General features: G+C 37.8%; 1 pseudogene; it reads right to left on the bottom strand.

Annotated features, from left to right (window-relative positions):
• Positions 1–239: 239 nt before the first annotated feature.
• Positions 240–17,462, bottom strand: LOC129650947 (cytochrome P450 1A1-like; annotated as a pseudogene).
• Between the last annotated feature and the right edge of the window lie 804 nt (positions 17,463–18,266).

The raw sequence follows: 18,266 nt of genomic DNA, 5'->3' as shown, positions 1-18,266 counted from the left end.
GTGCTCATTCATTCCCTTCTCCATTGCTCACAGTGACACTTGGGACACCAGCGCATGAGACATGGGTTTAAAACCCTTGCATCACATTACACTTCATTATCTTAAAATATCCTCATAAGATAAGAGCTCTCATATGAGGAGGCAGGCTACACCATACACTTAAAAAACCACAACACTAGGATGACATACAATGAACTGAACTGAGCTTAGAGGGATGAATTTTATTAATAAACTGCTTGCTAAGTGCATTTGAAGCCCCACATTTTTCTAAATTAAACAACAAAACTTCCATCTGGTCTGAGAATCTAAGAACAGGAACTACCCATGGAACAGGGCTCTGCTCAAAGTTGGTGTGGTTTTGGCTTCATGACTAATCCATATGTGGGTGTCAGGTCAAGCTTGACCACGGGGCATTTCTTCAGTGTGAGCTGTTGCAGAACTGTGGTGATGAAAACGAATACTTCATTTCATGCAACCTCTTCTCTGAGACACTTCTGGATTCCCATTCCAAAAATGAAGACTTTCTCAATAAGACTTTTATTCAGTTCCCTGTTTTCATTCAGAAATCTCTCAGGTCTAAGTAAATTGGGATTATCCCAAATAGTTCTGTATAAAATAGACAAAAATAAAAAATTTTTTAAGAATTTGTTTTATCACTTTTGCTTTTGTTGCCAACTTCTCCATAATAATTTTGCTTTGGATAAAGTCTTTCATACAAGTTCAGAACAATGTATATAAAGTTATATGTACATATATCTGTGTGTGTGTTTGTGTGTGTGTGTGCGCGCGCGCACATGGGTATGCTGCTTCCCAGGTGGTGCAGCAGTAAAGAATCTGCCTGCCAATGCAGGAGATGTGGATTCAACCCTTGGGTCGGGAAGATCCCCCTGGAAAAGAAAATGGCAACCCACTCCAGTATTCTTGCCTGGAAAATTCCATGGACTGAGAACCTGGCAGGCTACTGTCCAGGGGTTGAAAAGAGTTAGACATGACTGAGTATGCAAACGTATACGTATATAGTTATGGAGGTATATAATTAGATAATTATTGTGGATATATATGTCATTATTCCCTTTAATATGTTGACAGATTTAGTTATCATAAAACTTAGTACAGTTCAGTTCAGTTGCTCAGTCATGTCCAACTCTTTGCGACCCATGAATTGCAGCATGCCAGGCCTCCCTGTCCATCACCAACTCCCAGAGTTCACTCAGACTCACGTCTATAGAGTCAGTGATGCCATCCAGCCATCTCATCCTCTGTCGTCCCCTTCTCCTCCTGCCCCCAATCCCTCCCAGCATCAGTCTTTTCCAATGAGTCAACTCTTCGCATGAGGTGGCCAAAGTACAGGAGTTTCAGCTTTAGCATCATTCCTTCCAAAGAAATCTCAGGGCTGATCTCCTTCAGAATGGACTGGTTGGATCTCCTTGCAGTCCAAGGGACTCTCAAGAATCTTCTCCAACACCACAGTTTAAAAGCATCAATTCTTTGGCACTCAGCTTTCTTCACAGTCCAACTCTCACATCCATACATGACCACTGGAAAAACCATAGCCTTGACTAGACGGACCTTTGTTGGCAAAGTAATGTCTCTGCTTTTGAATATGCTATCTAGGTTGGTCATCACTTTTCTTCCAAGGAGTAAGCATCTTTTAATTTCATGGCTGCAGTCACCATCTGTAGTGATTTTGGGGCCCAAAAAAAAATAAAGTCTGACACTGCTTCCACTGTTTCCCCATCTATTTCCCATGAAGTGATGGGACCAGATGCCATGATCTTCGTTTTCTGAATGTTGAGCTTTAAGCCAACTTGTTCACTCTCCGCTTTCACTTTCATCAAGAGGCTTTTTAGTTCCTCTTCAATTTCTGCCATAAGGGTGTTGTTATCTGCATATCTGAGGTTATTGATATTTCTCCCGGCAATCTTGATTCCAACTTGTGCTTCTTCCAGCTCAGCGTTTCTCATGATGTACTCTGCATATAAGTTAAATAAACAGGGTGACAATATACAGCCTTGACGTGCTCCTTTTCCTATTTGGAACCAGTCTGTTGTTCCATGTCCAGTTCTAACTGTTGCTTCCTGACCTGCATATAGGTTTCTCAAGAGGCAGGTCAGGTGGTCTGATATGCCCATCTCTTTCAGAATTTTCCACAGTTTATTGTGATCCACACAAAGGCTTTGGCATAGTCAATAAAGCAGAAATAGATGTTTTTCTGGAACTCTCTTGCTTTTTCCATGATCCAGCGGATGTTGGCAATTTGATCTCTGGTTCCTCTGCCTTTTCTAAAACCAGCTTGTACATCTGGAAGTTCACGGTTCACATACTGCTGAAGCCTGGCTTGGAGAATTTTGAGCATTACTTTACTTGCATGTGAGATGAGTACAATTGTGCCGTAGTTTGAGCATTCTTTGGCATTGCCTTTCTTTGGGATTGGAATGCAAACTGACCTTTTCCAGTCCTGGGGCCACTGCTGAGTTTTCCAAATTTGCTGGCATATTGAGTGCAGCACTTTCACAGCCTGATCTTTCAGGATTTGAAATAACTCAACTCTACAATTATACCTATTTTTCACAAAAATGGTTTCTGGTTAATTAAATAGTGAATAAAATACATGAAACATATTTTAATTTTTTATTATTTTAAATGAATAATTCCACAAAAGTCTCAATAGAATATTACAAAATTGTAGTTAAATAAAAGGTAATAAATATTTTAATCTCCTTGGCTTTAAGCAAAAGGAACAGGAAGGATTAGACTATTGAGGCCACATCCCTCACCCTGGTGTTCTTTCACTGTGTTTAGGAAATAACCTTCACACATCATTACAGAGAGGAGCCAGGTCTCCTGAAAGCAACTCTGATTGAGGGGGTTGCCCACATTTGGTTCTCTCTCCTCCTTCCACCTTTTGTTACAAGCACTGCATCAGGCTCATCCACAACTAATGATAGTGTGTTACCTCCATCCTCAGCCATACATCAGAGACTCACCTGACTTCAGGAAGAACTGGGTCTCTTTGTCTGTAGATGTCACCCTCTTCCTAGGAGAAAACTTTGTTTTCTCTGCACCGGAGGTCATAGACCTGGAGGATTACAAATGATATTCAGTCCTCCAACAAACTTCGTTTTGCTCTCATAATCTTTTAAAAGTAATTCATTGCTGCTAACATTTAAAAATCAGAAGATTCCACAAGAAAATCTCCATTTCCAAGTTTTTGTTTATAACTAAAAGAGCTGATAACACTGTGACAGTGTCCTGCTCACCGATAGTTTACTGGGCTGGATAGATACAACAGATGACCTCTCCCCACTGCTTCAACATACAATCACTCTTCATATTTTCTATTGTTCAGTGCGTGCTTGAACTTGTGACCTTTTGAATAATTTCCCCATAATATCAAGTCTTGAATTACATACTCATTTAACTTAAACAAGTGCCTTCTTACAAAGAGTATTTCTTTATTAGCACCTGTGTTAACTGAGCTTGTTTGCTCATTACTCAATAGTCAATATAATCACAAGTTCTTAGGATACTAGAACACTTGAGATACTTGGGGTTGTACTAACAGAAAATAAATGCCATTCAGTTTACACTGACTGTATTTCTTTTTATAGTAGGTTTAAAAATGTTTAGGTTTATCCAGCATAATCACTAGGTGGAGAAGAGATGTGTCAATCTCTCTGACAATAAGCTTTCCAGGGGGACAGACTATACAGTGTATCCCACCATTTTGCTGGTTACAGAGATCGTGAAGGTGCTGTTAGGAGCACAGGATAATAATTTCCCTCCCTAAAAGCCTAGCATCTAAGCCATCAGTCAGATGAGGTCTTGGGTAAAGAGGGAGAAGCTATACAGAGTACTGTACATATGGCTAGCTGAGTGTATAAGAATGCAGTCTTGGGAATTCCCTGTTGGTCCAATGGTTAGGACCAGGTGCTTTTGCTGCTGGGGCCCAGGTTGGACCCTCAGTAGCAGAACTAAGATCTGGCAAGCCATGTGGTATAGCCAAGGAAACCAAAAAAAAAAAAAAAAAGAAAAGAATGCAGTCTTTACCAGTTTGCTGGAAACATCAAGCCCTCACTACATGGAGCATATAATTTCCATCAAACCAGATTTGCATATTAAATAGGATTTGCACTGGATGTGAATCCTTCTTCTGTTACCAGCTGAAAATGTGATCTTAAGTAATTTGCTCGATTGGGCTGAAAGTTTCTTCATCAGTAAAACTGGGATTATGATAGCACCACTATGTAGGATTACTCTTGAGGTCAGAGTAGATATATCTGAGCTTTTTGTACCCAGTAAAACAGTTGTTGCTTTAGCTGCTAAGTCATGTCTGACTCCCTGCAACCCCATGGACTGTAGCCTGTCAGGCTCCTCTGTCCATGACGTTCTCAGGCAAGAATACTGGAGTGGGATGGCTGCCATTTCTTTCTCCAGGGGATCTTCCAGACCCGGGGATCAAACCCCTGTCTCCCAGGTTGGCAGGGGGATTCTTTACCGCTGAGCCACTAGGGAAGGCCCCAGAACACAGCAGGGGTCTCTAAATATTAGTTGTACTCTTCATTATTCCCACCACGGCCATCACCACCCATCAGTCTCATTTTTCACTGCCTGAGGTACTTTCAGCTCAGCCTGCCCTTCTGTAATTGATACAGGCAAGCCTCTAGCTGCATTTTCTTCACAAATAATTAGAGTGTCTACTATGTGCCAGGCACTGACCTAGGTGCTTAGGTTGAGGAAAAAGCAAATAAACAATGAGAGAGACAGAGAGAGAGAAAAAACAAACCCCTGCTTAGTGGCTTATACTCCAGTGGGGAATTTCAGGCTGCTTTTCATATATGGGCTGGTCTTACCCATGTAGAGGGTGAGCCCATGAAGCCCTTGGCTCACATCTCTCCCTGTGAGCCCACTTTTGAAATTCGATTTACTCTGAATGAATTTGTATTAAGATTTCATCCTTCCCATTATCTGTGAGGAAAGAAAACTGAATTTCTCTCCAACTTCTTTCAAGAGAAACAGAGCGGATGAAGTTTGGTTAAGAAGAATGAAAACTTTTCCCAAATTAATAAAGAGCAAACAAAGAACTAAGCAAATTTTATCTCAAGAAATAAATGGTGACTTCAGTTCAATTCAGTTCAGTCGCTCAGTCATGTCCGACTCTTTGTGACCCCATGAACCACAGCATGCCAGGCATCACTGTCCATCACCAACTCCCGGAGTCCACCCAAACCCATGTCCATTGAGTCAGTGATGCTATCCAACCATCTCATCCTCTGTCGTCCCCTTCTCCTCCTGTCCGCAATCTTTCCCAGCATCAGGGTCTTTTCCAATGAGTCAGCTCTTCGCATGAGATGGCCAAAGTAATGGAGTTTCAGCTTCAACATCAGTCCTTCCAATGAACAACCAGGACTGATCTCCTTTAGGATGGACTGGTTGGATCTCCTTGCAGTCCAAGGGACTCTCAAGAGTCTTTTCCAACACCACAGTTCAAAAGCAAATGGTGACTTACTCATCATGATTTACTTGATACATATTAATAAAGGTGCATGTTTTCCTGGGAATGAAATAGCCATTCAGAGTAGTGTCTGCTGTAGTACTATAAGAAAGAGAAATACAGCATTATAACACATCCTGCAAACTCAAATAACTCATCACTAAGCTGCCTCCCACACTGCATGGACTATTTTTATTAATGCTATTTTTCACTGTAATAATGATATGACATCTTTGTAAATCTCTATTCATTCATATATTGATATATTTTTTCTGAGCTCCATGCTTAGTCGCTCAATTGTGTCTGACTCTTTGTGACCCTTTGGACTGTAGCCCACCAGGCTCCTCTGTCCATGGTATTTCCCAGGCAGGATTACTGGAGTGGGTTGCCATTTCCTTCCCCAGAGGATCTTCCCAACCTAGGGACTGAACTCGTGTCTCCTGTGTCTCCAGCATTGCAGGTGGATTCTTTACCACTGAGCCATTAAAGTTATTTTTTACTGTAATAATGATATGACATCTCTATAAATCACCATTCATTCCTTAATTGATGTATCTTCTACCTATTGTCAAATTACTAAATTATTCTTTATTTTGTATTTGTTAGACATATTGAGCATTTAATACACTGAGGGCATTGCTATGAGCTAAAATTTCCAGAAAATCATCACAGTATTTCTATGACAGAGTTGGTCATAAGTAGACATGCAATTACAACCAGAAACTTTTAAGGAAATTATAAAGAATTTTCTTTGTATACAGCATGTTTTTGTCTTTTACTAATAGATTAAAAATATATACATCAGTTAGTACTTGATAGAAGTATCTAGGAATTGGAATGGAATTGGAACTAGGAAATCTGAATTCTAGATATTTTTCTAAGTGAGATGTTGGGCAAATCTCATATCTACTCTATGATTCCATTTCCTAGCTATGAAATGATGTTAGTTGTACCTGGAGGATCTAAGTTGCACCTGGAGGATCTAAGTTGCTTCTAGAACAAGTATTTTATTTTTCTAGTCCCATACTCAGACTTCTTTATGCATGCTGTACACCTTTCTGCTTTATACTTCTGTGATTATGCATGGCTTAGATTGTCATGTTATGTTTCCACATGGTACTCCCTAACTTCCAAAATGGCCCTCACTCTCAGTGACATTTCAATGTGATAAGTTTGAGAACGGTCACTGGACACAATTGTCTTAGCCACTTCTGGGTTCTCTCTTCTGATTACCCAACCTATAGAGAAGGTATATCTCATCTATAGTTGTTAATGGACTAAGCTGAGGAGCCAGTTTCATACTTCCCAGGAAGACTGCAGTCGTCCAACTTCACCAGAGTATGAGTGGAGAAGTATGTCTAATCCAGGTGAAAACTATGACTAAGGCTCCTTAGTCTAGCTCTCAGCCAAACTGTGCAAACTAATTCTGTTAATTTAGAAAGTTAATATTTGAAACTCTCTTTGACCTTTCATCTTGTAGTTGGTATTGAACTTCGGCAAATAATATGGATGTTACTCATTGTGTGTCCTCAAAACCCAACAAAGGATAAGACCAAAAAAAGGGATGGACCTATTTGTTGGAAGGATTACCTGTTCCTATGTGTAGCCACTTGCCTTTCTCAGTACATTCCTGTCACTCCCTCTGTGGATTCAGCTGCTCAAATTCTAATCCATATAAAAAAGCACATGTTCCTACTCTTTGGAAACCTAGCATGTAAAATTTGATTTCACTAATATGAAAATGTGAGTGATTATATATTCTAAAGGAGGACTTAATATATTAATGCATTCATTGTAGAGTTTCTCTTTCTATATATATGTTTCCAAAACTTCCCATATAAAAGTGCCTTTCTACACAACTTTTAAAAGAGTGTATATCCAATAAATACTTATTAAGGTACTGTTTAACCTTCGTGTGTGTGTACATATGGCACAAGTAATAGCAAAAATTTCGCCCCCTTTACCTAAGATTGTTTTGCTTCAATCTATTTCATTTTAACTTATTTTCTGTATTTTGATCTCTTGTGCTTTTAGTTGGAAAATCGTAAATATCCAAGTATAGAATGGATTAGTCCCAAATGATATATATCAAATGCTTTTATTAATATGTTTGTGCTAAAATTCTTGGGTCATATCACACTACTCTCATTGGCCAATGCATCTGATCTTTTTAGTTTATATATTACTTCATTTCTTCACTTTTAATAATATAATGAATAACTATTTTCTAAAATATGTTTCTCCTTATTAGTGAGGTCCTCAGATGTGTTTTCAGGATCCCAAAGTATATGATCACTTTCATTTCACCCCAAATGCCTCCGGTAAATTTGTTGTCTGTTCCTTATTTCTTAGTAAAGCTTGTAGATTGTATTCTTCTATGTAGTACCCAAAGTCACCCTACAGAAGCCTTTGAGACAGAACAGCTGCATCTTTAAATGTAGGACCTTTTTGAGGGGCTTCCCTGATGGCTCAGATGGTAAAGAATCTGCCTGTAATGCAGGAGACTTGGATTTGATCCCTTAGTCAGGAAGATCTCCTGGAGAAGGAAATGGCAACCTACACCCGTATTCTTGCCTGAAGAATTCCATGAACAGAGGAGCCTGGTGGGCTATAGTCCATAGGGTCGCAGAGTCAGACATGGCTCAGCAGCTAACACTTTACTTTTTTATTAACAAGTTAAAGATGAAATCTGCTTCAACCAGAAAGGGGATTTGAAGGAAAGAGATCACTGTGAATAGGTAGTATCATGTGAAATATGGAGAGCAAACTAGAGAGGCAAAATCCAGGGGACTGAGCAGCTAACTGTCTGGGTTTGACTGCTCAGCTAGTGGTCTTCCCCTTTGAGGTCCCTGGGCTGAGGCCACCGCATTCTGCTGTGCCAATTACCACATGCGGTGAGAGACATTCCCATACTTTCACTATTTAAAGATGGGAAGAGAAAAGACACTGAGAGTTTAATTTTTTTATCTTAACTATATGGAATGGAAACAGTTTGAACTACTAGAACTTAAGTTGTTTACATACATATTTAATAAAGCCTATCTACTTAGCCTATACTGGCATGCCTTTGGGAGCTGGAGAGTCTGGCATAAAGTTTAGTAAACTTTCAAATACCTATAAATGTATACTCTGCTCAATCTATTTGTGGCAACACTAGATTCCTCCATCTATTGTCTAGCAAAATTCTTAGCTATTGAAAATGAAGCCATATCACATTAGCAAGTGGCTAAGGCTGCTCATGGGGGTAAGTTAAGTGAGTCTGTATAATACTTAATAGCCAAATATAAATTATGGTTAGATTATCCATTGCTCCAAATTTCAATATTCTTCCCTCCCCTTAATTAGTAAATATATGATGAAAGTTAATGGCATCATAATTTAGTTATGGAAAACATTCACATAATTTCCCTTGCTCTAGTTTAAATTTCATTAAAGAGTTTCAAAATAAAATAAAATACTAAAATAATATTAACATAATATAGATTTTGAAGAACTTCCTTCATTCATTCTAATGCTTTAGATTCCACACTCCTCCCACACCACTTTTGGACCAGTTGTTGTCCCAAAGGAGAAGCATATTCTTACCAATGAGGAATAGTAAAAGGGAGAAAGGAGGTATGCCTGAATATTTCATTTATAAAAGCTTCTGTGTAAGGTAAAATTTTCCTGTCTTCAAACCTGGGTGATTTCATCCCAGTGTTTCCATCTGAGGGGAAAAAAAAAACGATTTTTAAAATTTTAATTTAAAATGAAAATATACTCATAAAAATTATATTTTTCATCTGAAAGCATGTTACCAATTTATTCTTGAATTTTGACTTGAATTTCCGGATAGTATATCAAATAAAGAAAGCTCCAATATATACATGTTGATATTATTTCAAACCCTGAAAATAAAGAGAAAGTGTATCTTAGAAAAAGGTATTAGCAAAATCAGATCTTCAATTTACTTTGTATTTAAATACTAAGAATCTAAGGAAAATAATCTACATATGATTGCTCATTAACAATTATTAGTAGTTGCCAATTATTAATAATTGTTAATGAGCAGTCATATGTAGATTATTTTCCTTGGATTCTTAGTATTCAAATACAAAGTAAATTGAAGATCTGATTTTGCTATAATTATTTACAAATACAATTGTATTTGTAATTTGTATTTGTAAATGTAATTATAAGTTGTATTTGCAAATACAATTATTATACATTAAGGTTTATTTCAAAATATAGGCTTAATATCTTGCCCATTAGAATAGCCACTATCAATAAAACAGAAAACAGCATATGTTGGTGAGAATATAGAAAAAATGGAACTCTAATGTATTGATGGTAGAAATGTAAAATGATGAAATCTCTATGGAAAACAATATGAAGAACTCTCAAAATACTTAAAAAAGAATTACCATGTGACTGATCAACCTCACTTCTCAAAATACACTCAACACAGTTGAAAATATGGACTTAAAAAGATTTGTAAAACTATGTTCATGGTAGCATTATTCACAATAGTCAAGAGATGGAAACAATCCACACATCGATTGATAGACAAATGGATAAATAAAATGTGGTATATACATGCAATAGAACATTTTGCAGCCTTAAAGAGGAGATGGTGCCACTTGCTATGATACGGATGAGCCTCAAGGACGTTATGCCAAATGAAACAACTTAGTCACAAAAGGAAAACACTGTGTGATTCTTCATATGAGGTATTGTCATCCAAATCATAAAAGCAGATTAGAAAAGTAGTTGCCTAGGGTTGGCAGGAGAGGGGAGGGTAAATTGGGGTTTAATGGGCATAGAATTATAGTTTTAAAAGATGAAAAAGTTCTAAAAATCTGTTGTACAACAATGTGAACATACATGACGCTACTGAATTGTACACATAAAAATATTCAGGATAGTAAATTTAATCTAAGGGGCTTGCAACCACAATAAAAGATAAAATTAAAAATTTTTAATGTACAGATATTACTATAAGGCAAATTAAAACATTGGAAATAGCTCACTACAAAATAAACCATTGTTATAATGGTTATGATCTATATATAATAATGTCTTAAATCATAAATAGCTATTGAATGCTTATTCTGCTCTATGCTCATTTCACTGAGGAGAGAACTGTGCCTCAAGGACCTTATGGACCTTGCTTAAGGTGACTCAGCTCAGAAGAGACAGGTGGGATGTAAACTTGGACTTACCTGGCTTCAAGGCCATAAGTTTGTATAAGTGCATAATGGAAGGTTGAGTACATTCAATTTTTTGAAATACTAACTTTTAGTGTAGTTATTTTATTTTTAAAATTCATTCTTTAAACACAGTGTCTTCACTTTTGATATCATCTATACATTGGTAAGATGCTTTTCATTTATTATGGAAATTAAAGCTAAAAGGTCTATATAAAACTTCATCTTTTCTCAAGGATGACTTCACATCAAAGAATGCGATCAGTTTTCTTGAAAACCTACAGTCAGAAATATCACATTAAACAGTTTTTCTAGGCTGTTCTAATTGTAAATTCAATTCAGTGATGACCTAACGTTTCAGATTGCAAAGACTTAGCTGCAGTGTACGAGACCAGGGTTCAATCCCTGGGTTGGGAAGATCCCCTGGAGAAGGAAATGGCTATCTCCTCCAGTATTCTCGCCTGGAAAATTCCATGGACAGAGGAGCCTGGCAGGCTACAGTTCATGGGGTTGCAAAGAGTCGGACATGACTGAGTGACTAACGCTATTGTCAACGTTAAAAATGTTATTTGCATTTTCTACTAAATCTTACAAAATCTAGTAGCAAAAATGAATGGTTAAATTAATATAACATTTAAGGTTTTCATGATGATGATGACAACAATAACAGTGATAATTCCAAATAGTGATCACTCGATTGCCCTGTCATTGGAAATGGGGGCTGTAATTAGTCTCACTCTAGAGATGAGAAACATGCAGCACAGAGACGGTTAAATATTTCACCAGGACCACACAAGAGACAAAGTGAGTCTCTAATTCAAATTTGTGGTTTCACTGCACTGGGACTTCAGAATTTGTTTGTTCTCTAAACAACCTTGCATCACAACATGTGCAAGAAATATGCCCAAATTTAGCATCAGAGCAAAGAGAACTCCTTCCCAAACATCTTTTCTCAAGACCTGGTTTTACATCTTTGGAACAGGGCAATCTCTTGCAGTGAGCCAGTAGATTCAACAGTTCTTATGCCATAAAATTTCTAACATGCCTTCATAGTGCAAGGAATTAGCCTGAAAATAAATTGCCCAAATGGATTTGCCAACAATGGTGTCTATAGTATCGTACAGCATGGTACGAGAACATGGCATTCTATTCAGAATATATTGTCTCTATTTGCTATTTAAAGAAAACAAAACAAGTTATGAATGCTGCATAAAAGACACTGATTTTGCACACTGTAGAGCCATGAACATTATATCCAAGACCTAGGACTATTTGGATAAATATCAGGATTCAGATTTTCATCATCATGAACTTTTCTTTTTATATCAAGGCTTAAGCAACCTATTATTTATTTTAGCATGAGGAAAAATAATAGAAACAAACAAATGCCTCTGTTTGCAAAGGAAATTCAGGAACACAAATATGTAGATCCTAGGAAAAAAGTGAATCCAATTGCCAATAACTACAGCATAAAGAAGAAAGGAGAATACAAGTCTGAAGAATATTCCACCTAAAATGAAACTGTTAAAACATCTGTAGAATTTTGCTGCTGTTGCTGTTATACTAAGGGAATTTGCTTTCTACAGTCTAGTATCTTACAAGAACTATAAGAAATTTGATAGTGTCAGCACAAATAATAAACAATCTATAATAGGGATAGAAGAGAGCTTTTTTAAAAAAGATTTTTTGATGTGGATCATATTAAAGCCTTTACTGAATTTGTTACAATATTATATCACAAGGTATGTGGGATCTTAGTTCTTCAACCAGACAACTGGACTACCAGGGAAGTCCTAGAACAGAGTTTCATTTGAGCTAAACTGAGGACTGTAGCCCAGGAGACAGATTCAAGAAGCACTTGAATTGTGTTTCCCCAGAATTAAAATGGGGAAAGTTTGTATAGGAAAAAACTGCAAAGTTACCTAAGGTGTCTGTCAAGAATTATAGTTGGCAAGAAGTAAGTGTGGTTTTTAAGCAAGGATTGCCTAAGGTCCGAAATAGTTGCTTAGTTACAAGGAGAAACCTTCAAACCACAAGTTTGTAGCTGGCAGCTACTAGCAGATATTGTTTTGAAAATGGCTGGTGTTGTCCTTGAGTTTGATATAGCACAGAAAATTCAAGTTCTCAGTGATGCAGGAACGTGTCTGAAACTATGTCCACAATGACCGTCCAGCTCCATTACAGATTCCTGAACCACAGTTTTATATTTTGTCAGAACAAAGAACAAGCATCAAACATGAGAGGGGTACATCCTTCAAGGTTTCAGTGAGTCAGCATGACATGGTGTCTGAGAAGGAAATTTCATCTTCGAAGGAGTGCTAGAATTGGTATCATAGGAAGAGGGTGATATATTATCCCTATCTTCAAAGTGAATAAGTCTTTTCAGTCATGTCTAAATCTTTGCAACTCTATGGACTGTATGTAGCCCACCAGGCTCCTTTGTCATGGGATTCCCCAGGCAAAAATACTTGAATGGGTCGCTATGCCCTCCTCCCAAGGGATCTTCCCAACCCAGGGATGGAACCTGCGTCTCTTAGGTCTCCTGCATTCAAAGGTGGATTGTTTACTGTTGAGTCACCTGGGAAGCCCTGTCCAAATTTGAGCACAAAGCTGAAGCCAAATCATGTACCCACCATGATAACTTCCCCAGACCTCAATACCTGAAAATTGCTTCCATCAATAGGTAAAAATGGTTTAAGAAGAAGAAAAAAAAAAAAGCTGAAGTGTTAAGAATGATAGTGGTGTGATAGCGATATAAATTATCTTACTGAAAAGGATATTGACAATCTGTATGAAAAACTCAAGAATCCTTTTACTATGTGACCCAGAAATTCTGCTTCATAACATAAGAGTACTATGAAAAAGAAGACAAAATTGATGCACAAAGATGGTCATCTTAGCATTGGCAAGATATTCAATATCTGCTCTACTGAGACACTGACTAGTAAAATGTGGGGAGGGTACAGACCATGGAGTACTACGCAGTTGTTAGAAGCAGCAAGTTAGAAATACACCTGACAACCATGATTGGATCTTAAAAATACAGGGTTTCATGAAAAAGGTTAGAAAGGAGATGGAAATAACAATGGTAATTTACATATATTAAAGTTCATGATAAATATAAGAATATACACTAGTACATGAAAATATCAAGCCCATTTTATAAGAATACATAAGACAAAAAAACAGTACTTAAACAGATTAAGAATAAATGTCAATGGGTTGGGAAAGGGACTGGGAGTGGGATGTAGTTAATGTAAGAGTAGTAAACGGCCAATATCAAAAGAGGGAAATACTTTGTCGCAGAAAACAGAAAGTTGTGATTAACTGTCATTCACCTTAAATACTGATAAATAGTCATCCATACCAGCTCCAAAGAGGTCACTCACAGTGCTTATAATTTCATCATCATTTAAGATGGTTATTTTGGCGACAGCATATTTGTTGTGGTATGCATTAATCAGAGCATCAGTGATATCTTGGATATGGTCCTGAGGACACAAACCTTAACATGATTCTTCATCGCTTCTTACATTTTACAGCACATACGACTCTCATGCAGGAAGAGCCATATTACCATGTAACTTGAAATGAACCCAATTAACTTAGGAATGTAAAGAATATAAGTAGATCATTTTAAATCTTGCAACTGATTTTGCTTGTCAGTGGTAATGATCAATCATAAAAGAGTGTAGTGAAGAAAACCAAGTTACCAAACTCAATTTTCTTCTTAAAAGTTTTTTTTTTTCAATCAATAAAGAGTATGCTTATGTCTAGAAGCACACTTAGAAAAATTAGAGGTTAACTTATAGAGAAAATGCTAAGCAATAAATATAAGAGGTTTTCAAACCTATTGTAAGAATTTTACTATAATCACCAGGCAGAAGGAGGTGGGATTGGGATAGGTTAGGGAGTAGGAAAACATTTTATGAATTTCACAAACTGTTTTATTTACAGTATCTGATCCAGAATTCCAGGCTGGTACCTTGATATAGATTGTTTTCTGCCCATTCCTTTTAATCAGATGGGACTTAAGTCCACACTCTCTTCATTTGTTCAATTATCTACTTTTTCATGTTTCCCCCCAATGCTTTACTCTCAGGAAATAGTTCCCTAACAACTAGGATTTTTTCTAGTATTTACATAACTCGAGAGAGAAATATTCTTTTTTGTGGACCATCAAATTGGGCCAAAACATTTCAATGGCCTCACAAAAAGGTTTGCTTCTGTCATCTGGAAAACGTTTCTACATGTGTTATGATCTCAAAGTTCATTTCTCCATCGGAAAGAAACTCAAGAAGAATATGAGACTAAACTGGAAGCTTCCTATAGGACATTCCTTATAATTATTCAAAGAACTTTCTGAAAAAGCTATGCTGATACTTTTAAGACCTCATAGTTTCAGAGATAAAATTAGAGAAACAAAATTATTGGGTCATTTCTTCAGGAAACCCATTTACATGTTGATCATCATTCATCAGCCAAGGACAGATTCATATTTCAAGTATGAGCCTTATCTCCACAGTAAGGAAATTCTGAGATTTCAAAAAGTTCAAAGTTCTTTTTTGTGTCCCTACATGAGAACTAAGTAGTACTGCCCTATAATCTCTCTGACTGGACTTTACATTTATTAATGGTTTGGGTGAGGTTCATTATGGAAAAACTACATCATCGAAAAAGCAAGAGAGTTTCAGAAAAACATTGATTTCTGCTTTATTGACTATGCCAAAACCTTTGACTGTGTGGATCACAATAAACTGTGGAAAATTCTGAAACAGATGGGAATACCAGACCACCTGACCTGCCTCTTGAGAAATCTGTATGCAGGTCAGGAAGCAACAGTTAGAACTGGACATGGAACAACAGACTGGTTCCAAATAAGAAAAGGAGTACGTCAAGGCTGTATATTGTCACCCTGCTCATTTAACTTCTATGCAGAGTACATCATGAGAAACGCTGGGCTGGAAGAAGCACAAACTGGAATCAAGATTGCCAGGAGAAATATCAATAACCTCAGATATGCAGATGACACCACCTTTATGGCAGAAAGTGAAGAAGAACTAAAAAGCCTCTTGATGAAAGTGAAAGTGGAGAGTGAAAAAGTTGGCTTAAAACTCAACATTCAGAAAACGAAGATCATGGCATCTGGTCCCATCACTTCATGGGAAATAGATGGGGAAACAGTGGAAACAGTGTCAGACTTTTTTGGGGGGGAGCTTCAAAATCACTGCAGATGGTGACTGCAGTCATGAAATTAAAAGATGCTTACTCCTTGGAAGAAAAGTTATGACCAACCTAGATAGCATATTGAAGAGCAGAGACATTACTTTGCCAACAAAGGTCCGTCTAGTCAAGGCTATGGTTTTTCCAGGGGTCATGTATGGATGTGAGAGTTGGACTGTGAAGAAAGCTGAGCACCGAAGAATTGATGCTTTTGAACTGTGGTGTTGGAGAAGACTCTTGAGAGTCCCTTAGACTGCAAGGAGATCCAACCAGTCCATTCTAAAGGAGATCGGTCCTGGGTGTTCCTTGGAAGGAATGACGCTAAAGCTGAAACTCCAGTACTTTGGCCACCTCATGCGAAGAGTTGACTCATTGGAAAAGACTCTGATGCTGGGAGGAATTGGGGGCAGGAGGAGAAGGGGACGACAGAGGATGAGATGGCTGGATGGCATCACTGACTCAATGGACGTGAGTCTGAGTGAACTCCGGGAGTTGGTGATGGACAGGGAGGCCTGGCGTGCTACGATTCATGGGGTCACAAAGAGTTGGAGACGACTGAGTAACTGAACTGAACTGAGCTGAACAGCAAAAGAACCAGGGTAGTACATACAACTGTCTGAGTTCTCAATGCATTCACCACTTATTTTTCTCCTCACCAAATCCTTTGTCCCATCATGCATTTAAACCCTTACCTTATCATGTTGTAAGATGATCTCGTATATGTAGAGCAATAAACATGCCCAATAGAGAATAAATAGAATAGTAATAAATAGTAGAGAATAAATGCCTGATTCAGGGCATGATAAAACTCCTGGGGAGCATTTATAATTTGCAAAGGAAGGTATCGGAAATATGGTATGAAATCAGCAGTATTTGCAGCACTGGAGGCTTGGAGTAAGTCATCATCTGTTTTAACAATTCTAAGAAACTCCTCATCACTGTGGTCATATCTCTTGCCAAAGCAAAGGGTACAGACAACATTGGCCATAGCACAGGTAATAGCACCTCTAGGTTCAAAGCTGCCACTCTTGGAAGTCAATTCTGTAAAACTTTTACCAGCTCAGAGACTTCCTCGATGACATGTTCCTCAAGTAAGCAAGACCAGGTGGAGGATTTTGTTTCTGCTTTAGGAAATGTTCGTAAAGCATTGGAAGCAATTTTCTTATGAAGTGTCCAATTCTCCCCATAATTGAAAACGTAAGACTCTTTCATTGTGCCAGGAAAGAAAATGTATACACATTAGGTCAGGCTGCAAAATGCTCTCCATTTCTGAGTAGCACTTCTTTCACCATTTCCATCCCATTCACCACCAGGACAGGCACCATGCCAAGTTTGATGAGAAAGACATCTCCACATTTCTTCCTCATTTCCATGAATGTAAAGTAAGGATGGTCTCCAAGCTGAAGAAGATTTTCCACGATGGGGAGGGACCATGGGCCAGGAGGAAACACCTCCTTCCTGCCTTTGTTTCCTAGTTCTCTTACAAAAACAAAAACCATCACCAAAATTATGCGAGAAGTGGTCACCTCTCCTGAAGTGACTGCCATGCCAAATATCATTTTCAGGTATAAAACACCTAAAATAGAAAAATTTAACCATCATTTTTGCTATTCTAAGCATAGACTAAGTAGTCTTTCTCCATGTAAACATTTAGGAGAAAAGTACAGACTCTTTATATTTAGATGAAAACTATTATTAAACAATGCACCAAGAGGGTAAAATTAAATTCTTGTATAATTCACTGTATGTCTATCTCAGTTCTATTATTTGCATGATTCTAACCATCAGATTAAATCCTTTCATGTCAGTTGTTGACATCATAGACAGAAGAAGAGGATAACTCACTGAAGGAAGCAGCCTGGTGGGTGGCAAATGGATTGAGGCTACAGAACCTGATTTCATACTCATTAGCTGGGGGAATCTTCATCCTGTCACTTAATCTAAGTGCATCCCAGTTGTCTCACCTGTGTTCTACTTAACAAAAATTAGTCATACATTTTCTCAACAAATATTTATTGAACACCCCAATGTCAGGCACTGAAAAATACAAAACAAAATTTCACAGATTAATGAGGAAACTAGAAGAACAAAAATAAGATTGCAAAGTAATAAGTGTTATAAAAAACTGTGTATAGTGTCATCTGTCATTGTGTGAGGGTGAAATGCAGTCATCATTAAAAAGTACTTGGTTAGGGCTTCCCAACTGGCTCAGGAATAAGAGTCTATTGGCCAATGCAGGAGACATGGGTTTGATCTCTGATCTGGGAAGATTCCACGTGCCGCAAAGCAACTAAACCCGAACGCTACAACTACTGAGCCTGGGCTCTAGAGCCTGGGAGTCACAACTCAGCCTACGTGCCAAA

Source organism: Bubalus kerabau, chromosome 4, assembly GCF_029407905.1.
Source record: "Bubalus kerabau isolate K-KA32 ecotype Philippines breed swamp buffalo chromosome 4, PCC_UOA_SB_1v2, whole genome shotgun sequence".
Lineage (NCBI taxonomy): Eukaryota > Metazoa > Chordata > Mammalia > Artiodactyla > Bovidae > Bubalus > Bubalus kerabau.
Note: the sequence above shows the minus strand (reverse complement) of the source record. Positions and strands in the feature narration are given on the sequence as shown.